A 10,059-nucleotide genomic window follows, 5' to 3' on the forward strand; every position below is an offset into this window, starting at 1 on the left:
CCATGGCAACCGCGCGCGAGCACGCGCTTGCGCCTACACTTTCCCTCCCCTCCTTCCCCCGCCCCGTCTCCCCTCAGTCAGTCTCTCTCTCAGCCTTACCAACCCGGTGGCTGCAACAACCGCCTCAAGCGCGCGCCCGGCTGCCCTTCCTGCCTCCGCGCGGCGGCAGCGGACACGCCTTAGCCCCGCTGTTACACCCTGCGTCCCCCCTCCCTCTCCTTCCGACGACGGGCACGCGCGCCGCCTTGCCGCCCTCCCACTACTGCAGAGCATGTTCGCTCGCGCATGCGGGAGAGCCGCGCCTCTCTCCTTGGCGGCGCGCAGCCAGCGGCTCGGCTGTTGGGAGCAGCGCAGGGTGAGGCTGCGCGCCACCCCGACGCTTCCGTTCCTCTGCCCCACATCCTCATAAGGGACTGAGGAAGAGGAGGGCGGCGCGCGCGCGCCCGGCCGCTGCTCCTTCCCCCATCTATGCAGCCTTTTCTCGACCGGGGTGGGCGGGTGAGTGGGGACAAGGGGGGTGAGACACGCCAACAGGCAAGCCCACCGCTCCAACAGATCTCTTCAGACGGAGCGGGCCGAAGTAACGCCCTCCCCCCCCCCCGCTCCCACACAGACACATGCCCACAATTCGAATCGCCTTTCCGGTTCCCAGCCCTCGGCCTCTCCGTCATTCAAGGCCACACAGAGGGTAGATCTTGTTTCGGGTTCCTTTGGTCGATTTTCTAGTGCTTTTTTAATTTTATTTTATTAGGGACACACGTGTCGTCGTCCCCCGCCCCCACAAGCCTAACTGTCGGTTTCACGTTCAATTTCAGCCGTGGAGCCATCTTGGAAAAAAGCAGAGAGGCCACTGTAAGGTGCTGACCGCACAAAAAAGGTGTATACAGTACAGTATTCCTTTCTATCATGTCTTTGGTATTGCTTCTGTGGTACATTTTCAGGTCGAAGGAAGCCTTTGTGAAGGTAAAAGTGAGGTGTTTTAAAAACAAAAATGCTTCAGCTTTGTGAAATGTATATTCTTAACATGCAAGTTTCATGTTTTTTCCGATGTGATGGGGATGGCATAGTCCTGGAAACTGGAGGGAAAGAATGCTGTCCTAAACTTGTTAGTAAATCAATTCTGGAGGAGAACTCTTGAGAAAGAATTTAGCATCTGGTTACTGTTCATCTTGTGTCAAGATTCAAGTAATAGTGATGTGAGCTGTTTTTCAAATCACACTAATGAGAGATCACATAATGCAGGCCATGTAACTTTTGCCAACAATCTCAGAAAATGCAAAAGTCTTAAGTGCTATCCGTAGCAAAGTCCACAATGGAACAGTAAGAGAAAAGGAAACAGGGCAAAAGAGGAAGTTCAAACAGTTGATTTCAACAAGCCACCCTTAGTGAAATCTACACACAATAAAGAAATTGCCTATTTGTTCTGCAAACGTTCTACCTCATGATTCATTATTTAATGTTGCAATGTATGTTTAATTGAACAACAAAGCAGCAAGCTAAATTCTGGTTATATAGTAAAGTCACATATGATGTCAAGCATGGTGCAGGTAACTTTCCAAGCTAAGTTCTGGTGACATAATAGCACTAGAAACTAAGCAACATTTTTTTGTTTGACATTACAAAAGTAAGCTTGGTAAGAAAATTAGCATTGTTCAGCTTTGCATGGTGATAGGTTTTGTTGAATTAATATATAGAATACATTTTTAAAAGAAAGGGGGAAATACACTTAGTACAGAACGAATTAAGTTCTCAACCTGAGGTAATAATAATAATAATAATTTTTTATTTATACCCCGCCCTCCCCAGCCAAGGCCAGGCTCAGAGCGGCTTACAAGCAATAATAAAAACAAGATGAGTGATTACAACTTAAAAACAAAAATAAAATACAACATTAAAATAATGGAACATTAAAATATTAAAATGGAGCCTCATTGCAGGAGAAGGAAAAGAAAAAAGAAAAAGGGGGCGGAGGGAATCAAATTGGCTCCAATCCAAAGGCCAGGCGGAACAACTCTGTCTTACAGGCCCTGCGGAAAGAGATCAGATCCTGCAGGGCCCTGGTCTCATGAGACAGAGCGTTCCACCAAGTTGGGGCCAGTGCTGAAAAGGCCCTGGCTCTGGTTGAAGCCAATCTAACTTCCTTAGGGCCTGGGACCACTAGGGTGTTGTTATTTATGGACCTTGAGGCTCTCCGTGGGGCATACCAGGCGAGGCGGTCCCGTAGGTACGAGGGTCCTAGGCCGTGAAGGGCTTTAAAGGTCAAAAGCAGCACCTTAAATCTGACCCTGTACTCCACCGGGAGCCAGTGCAGCTTGAAAAGCACTGGATGAATATGCTCCCATGGCAGAGACGCTGTGAGGAGCCTCGCTGCAGCATTCTGTACCCGCTGGAGTTTCTGGGACAGCTTCAAGGGCAGCCCCGCGTAGAGCGAGTTACAGTAGTCAAGCCTGGAGATGACTGTCGCATGGATCACTGTGGCCAGGTCGGGGCGGGAAAGGTAAGGGACCAACTGCTTGATGCGGCGAAGGTGGAAAAATGTCGCCTTGGCTGTTGCTGTGACTTGCGCCTCCATGGAAAGGGAGGCGTCAAGGATTACACCCAAACTCTTAACGGAAGGCAATGGCACTAATTGGGCCCCCGCAAGAGAAGGGAGTTGGTCCCTCATCCCCATGCTATCCCGACCTAGCCACTGTATTTCTAGGTACCACTGTATTCAAAGTGGGAGGCTTACAGGAGGTGTAGTGGTTCAAACACTGGACTAAAACCCAGAGACCCAGGTTCAAAACACCATTCTGTCATGATCATTTGATGATTATGGACTAGTCATAATCTCACACTTTATCTACATCACAGGGTTGTGGGGGAAAATGGGTGAGGGAGAAGAATTATGTAGCCTCATTGGAGGAAGTGTGGGATAAAAATGTAAAATAATAATAAAGCGTGGTTTATACAACTACTGAATTGGATATTGTATATACACATTTCCAGACTGTGAAGGAATTGTATACTTTCCATTGATGGTGGTGACATTTTGAGGAAGGCAGTGTTTATTGGTTTATGACAAACAAGCTTTTAGAGAAGATTAGGATGAAGATGCATCAGTTTGCAAGAAAGATTGGACATGAAATAGTGGGCCTTATCAGCACTTTTAATTGGCTGTTTGAGAAGAATTGTCAGATAAAATCTTTACCCCAAGCACTGCTTGTTGCAGTGAAAATGATTACGAGTTGTGTCAAAAATGATGGATTATCATACCACAGTTTATTGGGTGTTTGGGGGGGGGAGCAAACACCAGTCATAAGCCAACTGAAAGTATAGTGAGATCTGCAGGGAATCTCTGTGTACTTGGGACTTCCAATATATGGAAAAACAGAAATAAATTGTGGGGACGTTACATAACCTTTGCCTGTCAATATACCGGTAATCAATGTGTGTTTTGGAAATCTCATCTGTGCCAGTGTGAAAACTCAGAAGGAAGAAATTATCTAGTGAAATGACCCTGACTGTTTGTGTATGACAATATTGACCATAAATCAAGTGGGACAAAGGTTTCTTCCATGTTCTATAGCCCTATCATATCCATACTATTATAAGCAACATCTGGATTTTCTGATGTTGAAAGATCAGTATTACGCTACTGATCAATCAACCACCAATGAATGGGCATGTTGATGATTTTTTAAATTTTATTTTTTTGCAGTCCAGCATTTACAAAAGAATCTACTTTTTCTGAATGGTCAACAAATACAGAAAGAATACTATGACCCACAAATTATCTCAAGGTAAAAGAGCACACAGAAATAGCTTGCCTCCAAGGTGTTCATAGTATGTGCACCAATATTAGTAGATATCTCATGAACAGATACAATGTCAATACCTTGTAGGTGTTGCATTGGATTCAGAATTCCATAAGTAGAATTCCGCTCTCAGGTTTTGACTCACCCTTTTTGCATATTCCAAAAACCTCCAGAGGGTTGTAGCGGGCCTGGAAAAGTATGGTAGGTGGTATGAGTTGCAAGGGGAATAGATAAGCAAAACCTCCTGTTTATTGGTCTCAAGCTCCTTTTGTTCATGGAAGCGGCTTTTCTGTGAATGGAGGGCCGTATTTGAATCCAACTCATTGTCCCAACTGACTTTGTTTTATGCAAACTGTTCTTCAGTGATTGGTTAGGCTTTAAAAAACTTATATAGCACTGAACAGTGACCATCTTTGGGGATTGGGTAGATAAATGCACTTAATGTGTTCTCTTCTACCAGTGAATGGGGATGGTATCTCTTGAAAACCAAAGTAGTCACAAATTCCAGAAATATGGGGTACATATTCTGAGTAAACATGCATAAGACTGCACTGCAAATGAGTTGTGGTTAGTTCCCAGTGGGTCTTGTTAAGTCCTGAATAGTTTTTCACATTGATTTCAATGAGGCCTAAATGCAACTAACTTGCAGTGTAATCCTATATATGTCTACTTAGAAATAAGTCCCATGAAGCTCAATGGTGTTTGCTCCCAGTTAAGTGAGTATCAGATAGCAGGCAACGTCTTGATCCATCCAAGTATGCCCACCATCCTATGGAAGACAAGGTTCTGTCACCTATTTAAGGGCTGGATCCAACACGTGTCTATAAATAGCTGCACCTTAAATCCTAACATAAGAAGTTGTATTTCATAGCTATTTCCAAGCCTTATGATGAACAGTTGAGGGAACAGGGTATGTTTAGCCTGGTAGAGAGGAGATATAATAGCCATATTCAAATATCTTAAGGGCTGTCACATAGAGGATGGAGAAAGCTTGTTTTTTCCTGCTCTGCAGCGCAGGACCCTAACCAACGGGTTCAAGTTACAAGAAAGGAGATTCCAACTAAACACCAGGAAGAGCCACCTTACAATAAGAGCTGTTTGACAGTGGAACAAACAGACTCCCTCGGAAGGTGGTGGACTCTTCTTCCTTGGAGGTTTTCAAGCAGAGTTTGGATGGGCATCTGTCTTGGATGCTTTAGTTGAGATTCCTGCATTGCAGGGGGTTGAACTAGATGATCCTTGGGAACGTAATGATCACAGATTCCTCGATTTACACTTCAATCCTAAACAAATTATTTGGAAGTGTGTGTTTGTTTGTGGCAGATTTGGGACCAGATCGCTAAGGCTGAATTTCTCAAAACAGTTTGCTTGGCAGTAGGTAGGTAGCATCAAAATGATATTTCGCTTAAGGCTTTCCAGACTTTTCTCTTGTTTGTTTGTTTTGCATGAGAAACACACAGTGGTTCTTTGTTGCAGGGAATTGAGACGTATTTGCCAGGGAAAGTGCTTCTGTTACGGGATCTTGTATTTTCTAGCAAAGCAAAGGAAGAGGCAGGCTGTAAGCTGGTGCTAGAAAGCTCTAGTTTATCTGTACTGCATGTACACCATACATTTAAAGTGCATTTCCCACGTACAATAATTCTGGGAAGTGTAGTTTGTTAAGGGTGGTGCTGGGTGTTGTAGCTCTGTTGGGTTAAACTACAGTTCACAGGAGTCTTGCAGTGAAGTGGGAGATGTGCTTTAATTGTTGGAAGCGTATACAGCCTTTTTAAAGAGTGCCCAACCATATGCCTTCCTCAGAGACAGGGATTTCATGCATGTTTCTTGTTCTGGTATAGCAAAAGCACCTAAGGCAAGAATATACTTTTGAAATATGTTGGAAATGAGGCTCATTGCCTCCAGAGAGCATCAGTGGTTGAAAAACCGTGGACACTCTTCAAATTCACCACTTCCTTGAATCGACTTGGGGTTTCCTGTTTCCTTAATTTTTTGAAGAAAGAATTCCTTAATTCTGCTATGCTGTGAGTTTCTTTTTGTGTGTGTACTCTTTTCCATTTGGTGGTTTCCTGGGTCCCAGTGCACATTGTTGAATTTATGGGAAATACTGATTCCCCCAAGAAATAGCACCATTCATTCACTGACTGCCATTTTGATTCTGGCTCCCACTAGAAAGGGCCAGCAATCTTTCGGTTGGCTGTGTGTTGCTTTTGGGCTGCCTTAGGCAAGATAAAGTGACTAACAAACTTAATAAATATACTATAAGTAAATTTTACCTCTTGTCTTATCTCCACCATTTCTTCCAATATTTTAAAAAATCCTTATTTTCTTTACTGCACAACATGCCAGCTTCATCAAGAGAGAGAAATTCTAGCAATATCTTAAATATATTTTTCCACGCAGTAAACTATCTTTAAGGTAGTTGCTGGGGAGGGCAGAGTGATGGATGACTCCTGCAACACTTCTCCAAGGCTCCTAAAATGTAGCATAGGAACTGTTCAGTTTGGAGGTGTGCCTAAGTTAGGACCATAGGAGCCTTATATGAGGCCAGGCTATTTGTCCACCCAGCCCAGTATTATGTACTCTGACTGGCAAGAGCTCAGGCAGAATTGCCCCCCATTTCTTATTATCTGATTGTTTTAAACTGGAGAAGCCAGGGATTGGACCTAGGGCTCCCTGTGTGCAATGTCCTGTCCTTGAACTTCCTCTCCTCACACGTCCCCAGTTAAAAAGCAGTAAGTAGCTATTTGCCAACTATAGCCAGTCATCTAGTGGGTAGCATGGTCAATGAACTAATGCAGACAATTCTCCACCAAAAATAGCATCATGTCTCCTAGAGCTTCTGCATTACACTTGCAGGAAGGGATAAGCATTTTTAGATGCAATTCTATACCCACCTGGGAGTAAGTCCTATTGTCATGTATAGGATTGTGGTGTTTTTCTTTACCTCCAAGGTTGAAGACATAACACAACCTATGGTCACATAGTACCTGCTTGAGGCCTCTTGGGATTTCTGATGCCACTAGCAAATTGTTTTACCCTTGTCTTGTTCAAGTCAATGGAGTGCACTTCCTCCACTGATTCTTACAAGACAAGAAAGGATGCTGAAATCTTGTCCCATACATCAGGCCAGTGTTTCTTGATCTTTTAAACCCATTTCAACTGATGTAAAATTCCCACGTCCCCTTTCAAACCTGGCCCCTCTAATTATTTTATTTGGATTTTCAACAGGTTTGAAATATTGTGACTTTTAATGATATTGTGACTTGCTTAATGATCAAAATGAATCAATGTATTTATAATTTTAAATATATATAGTTTATTCAGATCTTCAAAAAATCTACATTGAATTTAAACATTCTAAGAGTCTACTTCAGTCATTTTGAATGTGAGCATTGATGTTGCGTGCTTGTCACAAGATTTTGGATGCTGGGCATCACTAAAGAAATCTTAGGTCACTTTTAATACCCAGTCTGTTGCACTGCTTTGTTTGAATAGCCAGAATAGCAGAAAAACCAGTTTCGCAAAGGGATATGGAGGAAAATGGCATAATGATGTCCAGAGCCTACTCTCCTGTTCTGGAGTATACGGGGAGATATTTCAACCAAAACTTTACCAGAGTGAATTGGTTGATCTCATCTTTGGCAATTTGAATCATATTTGAGCTCCAAAAACTCCTCTTGGGGAAGCTCTGGCAAGGACTGAACATCAATAATAAAAGGGTTCCTCACAATATGCTTTGCAATCAACAGGATGGTCTTCTCAGTTCCTTCTGCCAGAGTATTTTGTATTGTCTGCAGAATCAAGTTGCCAACCAGTGAAGCTTTTCAGAGGGTTTCTAGATGGTCTGTTTCAGACTCAGTCCAGGCCTATGGACAGTCTGGTCACTTGGAAAAACCTGACTAGGAGAGGAGTTTAGTGAGCAAATCCAAAAAGAATTAATAAATTAGTAGAAGTTCCCTAGACTGGCTTACTAACTGAATCTCTTCTGCCTCTTATATCCAGCTGAAGTTATCTCTCCATCTCTCGTATTTGTGTGTTGAGGAGGGGGAAGAAGGAAAATGGTGAGTGTAGCACTCCTCCAAGAAAGCAAAAATTAAAATCTGCTTTCATTGATGAAATGTTGGGCCAGCATTGTGCTCCAAAGTAAAGCAGGAGCTGCCTATCTCCAGAAACAGAAAACTTTTATCTTTACTCTATTATAATATATCACCATTGGCTAAGGTGGACATTGGCCTCAGAAGACAAAACAAAGGGTATGAGACAGGCCTAAGGCACAAAACCAGGAGTTTGGTAAAAGAAAACATTTGCTTTTTAACTCTTGCCCCAATTTTTTAAAAGGGGAGGATTAAAACAGTCTTTAGAAAATGCAGTAGTCCATTGCACACTTGCGGACACTTAAATCCCACTGAAACAAACTGTTCTCAAGGCACCCATGTTCTGGAATTTGGCCAAAAGTGGCAACGAAAGTTATCGTCCATCAAATGGTTAATGTTTCACTTGCTGGTTAAACATTTATACTTATTTTATTGTTCCAAAATCTTGATAAATCTGCCAGGATTCTAGCTATGATCATTAGCGTACAGATTGATAATTAACATATATGCACTTCTGCTGATAAGAGTAGTAGCACACACACAGCAGACAATGGGACCAGAAAACATGGTATCGATGTTACCATGAATTATCCTCCTCACGCTGTCAGACGATAATTGAGAAGTGTCTGAAGTATGTGGAGGAGCTGTTGTGGCTCACACCAAAGGGTTTGCCTAATGGTTCATAGCAAATAGCATGGCACATATACAAATACAAGCAATTTTTGCAGGTAACAATGTAACAGAGCTAAGCCCAGGGCAAAGACCAAGGTTCAGAGCAGATAGTTGATCCCAAGGAAGCTAGAAGGCTTAAAGAACAGTTGGCTATTTTTGCTGAAGCTAGCTTGGAGTTACAGTGACTTATCACCACTACTTGTGCCCTCACAACCATATGTGATGTAATCAGATATAATTTAAATGCAGCCTCTACATAAAATTGCAACACAAAGTAATCCTTGATACGGATTTCTAAAGACATCATTTCCCATTCTGCCCTGTATCTGCTACAAGCCGTGCCGTTTCCATTCTACTGCAGTTCAGATTCTGCAAAAACAACTTTATTGAACTGGCTGTTAGTTGTGCCCAAATCAAACAACTTAATTAACTGCATTATTGTTAAGTGATTCCACGCTATTCTTTTCTGTTGGTGGTGGGAAATCATCATCAATAACATGCTGAAAACAAACAAACAAACAGTGAATTGCAGACTGGGAAAAAATAATGTGAGATAATGTGACACCTGTGAGAACTCAAAAGATATCTTGGCTATAATAAGATGCACCAGAAATTGCAGTCACTTACGTTGGCCTTGATCTGCACCCAAATTTTGCCTTAGCCATGGGAGATTTAATTCATAATATTTACCTTAGGGTTCTGAAATCTAAGGTCACATCCACGCCATGCATTTAAAATACTCTTATTCCACTTTAAAAGTCATGGCTTCACCGTCCTCCAAAGAATACTGGACATGGTAGTTTGTTAAGTGTGCTGAGAACTGAAGCTCTGTGGAGTAAACCACTGTCCTCAGGTGTGCTGACTGATGGGAGCTGTAGTCCAAACACATCGAAAGACCACCAGTTTGGCAAAGGCTGTCCTGGGAACAGAATAGCACTCACCAAAGAAAGGTGCTTGATGAAATATGAAGCCATTGAAAGGATCATGCCTCTCTGAATTCATCAGAATTAGGTGGTTGCCTTTCAACTTCATGGAGATTTACTTTGTGCATGGGTGTAGAGGGTGTGTAGTGTCTCTCCCCCCCCCCCCAATCAAGTAAGCAAAAATACTTAACCAAAAGTAGAAATAATCAGAATATTTGAAATTGACATGCTCGCTGACATCACTTGGATGATGTTGTGGCGCATTCTAATGACACAAGTGGCAACCTGAGTGAGCAATAGAGCCAGAGGATGAGAACGGAAGGGAGTCTCGTCCCCACCTAACATAAATCCAGGCTACACCCATGCTTCTGAGTAGACATCTATAGCAGTGTTTCCCAACCTTTTTTGGGCAAAGGCACACTTGTTTGATGAAAAAAATCTCGAGGCACACCACCATTACAGCCCCGTGATGTCAGCGCGCAGCGTCACGCCGGGAGGGACGCACAAAAGTGTAAGTTTCAATTTTTTCCCTCCCCCTTGCTGGGGAACCTCCAAGCTTTGGGGGTGGGGGGG

At 43.0% G+C, this 10,059-nt stretch overlaps 1 long non-coding RNA gene across 1 annotated transcript; it reads left to right on the plus strand.

The window, feature by feature from the left end:
• Positions 1-99: 99 nt before the first annotated feature.
• Positions 100-7,054, plus strand: LOC308593135. The gene is made up of 3 exons (XR_014010770.1): positions 100-1,759; positions 2,702-3,782; positions 5,121-7,054. It is a non-coding gene; the product is annotated as an uncharacterized lncRNA (long non-coding RNA).
• The last annotated feature ends 3,005 nt before the right edge of the window (positions 7,055-10,059 follow it).

The sequence above is a fragment of the Podarcis bocagei genome (assembly GCF_964188305.1).
Source record: "Podarcis bocagei genome assembly, chromosome: 8".
In the NCBI taxonomy this organism is placed as follows: Eukaryota; Metazoa; Chordata; class Lepidosauria; order Squamata; family Lacertidae; genus Podarcis; species Podarcis bocagei.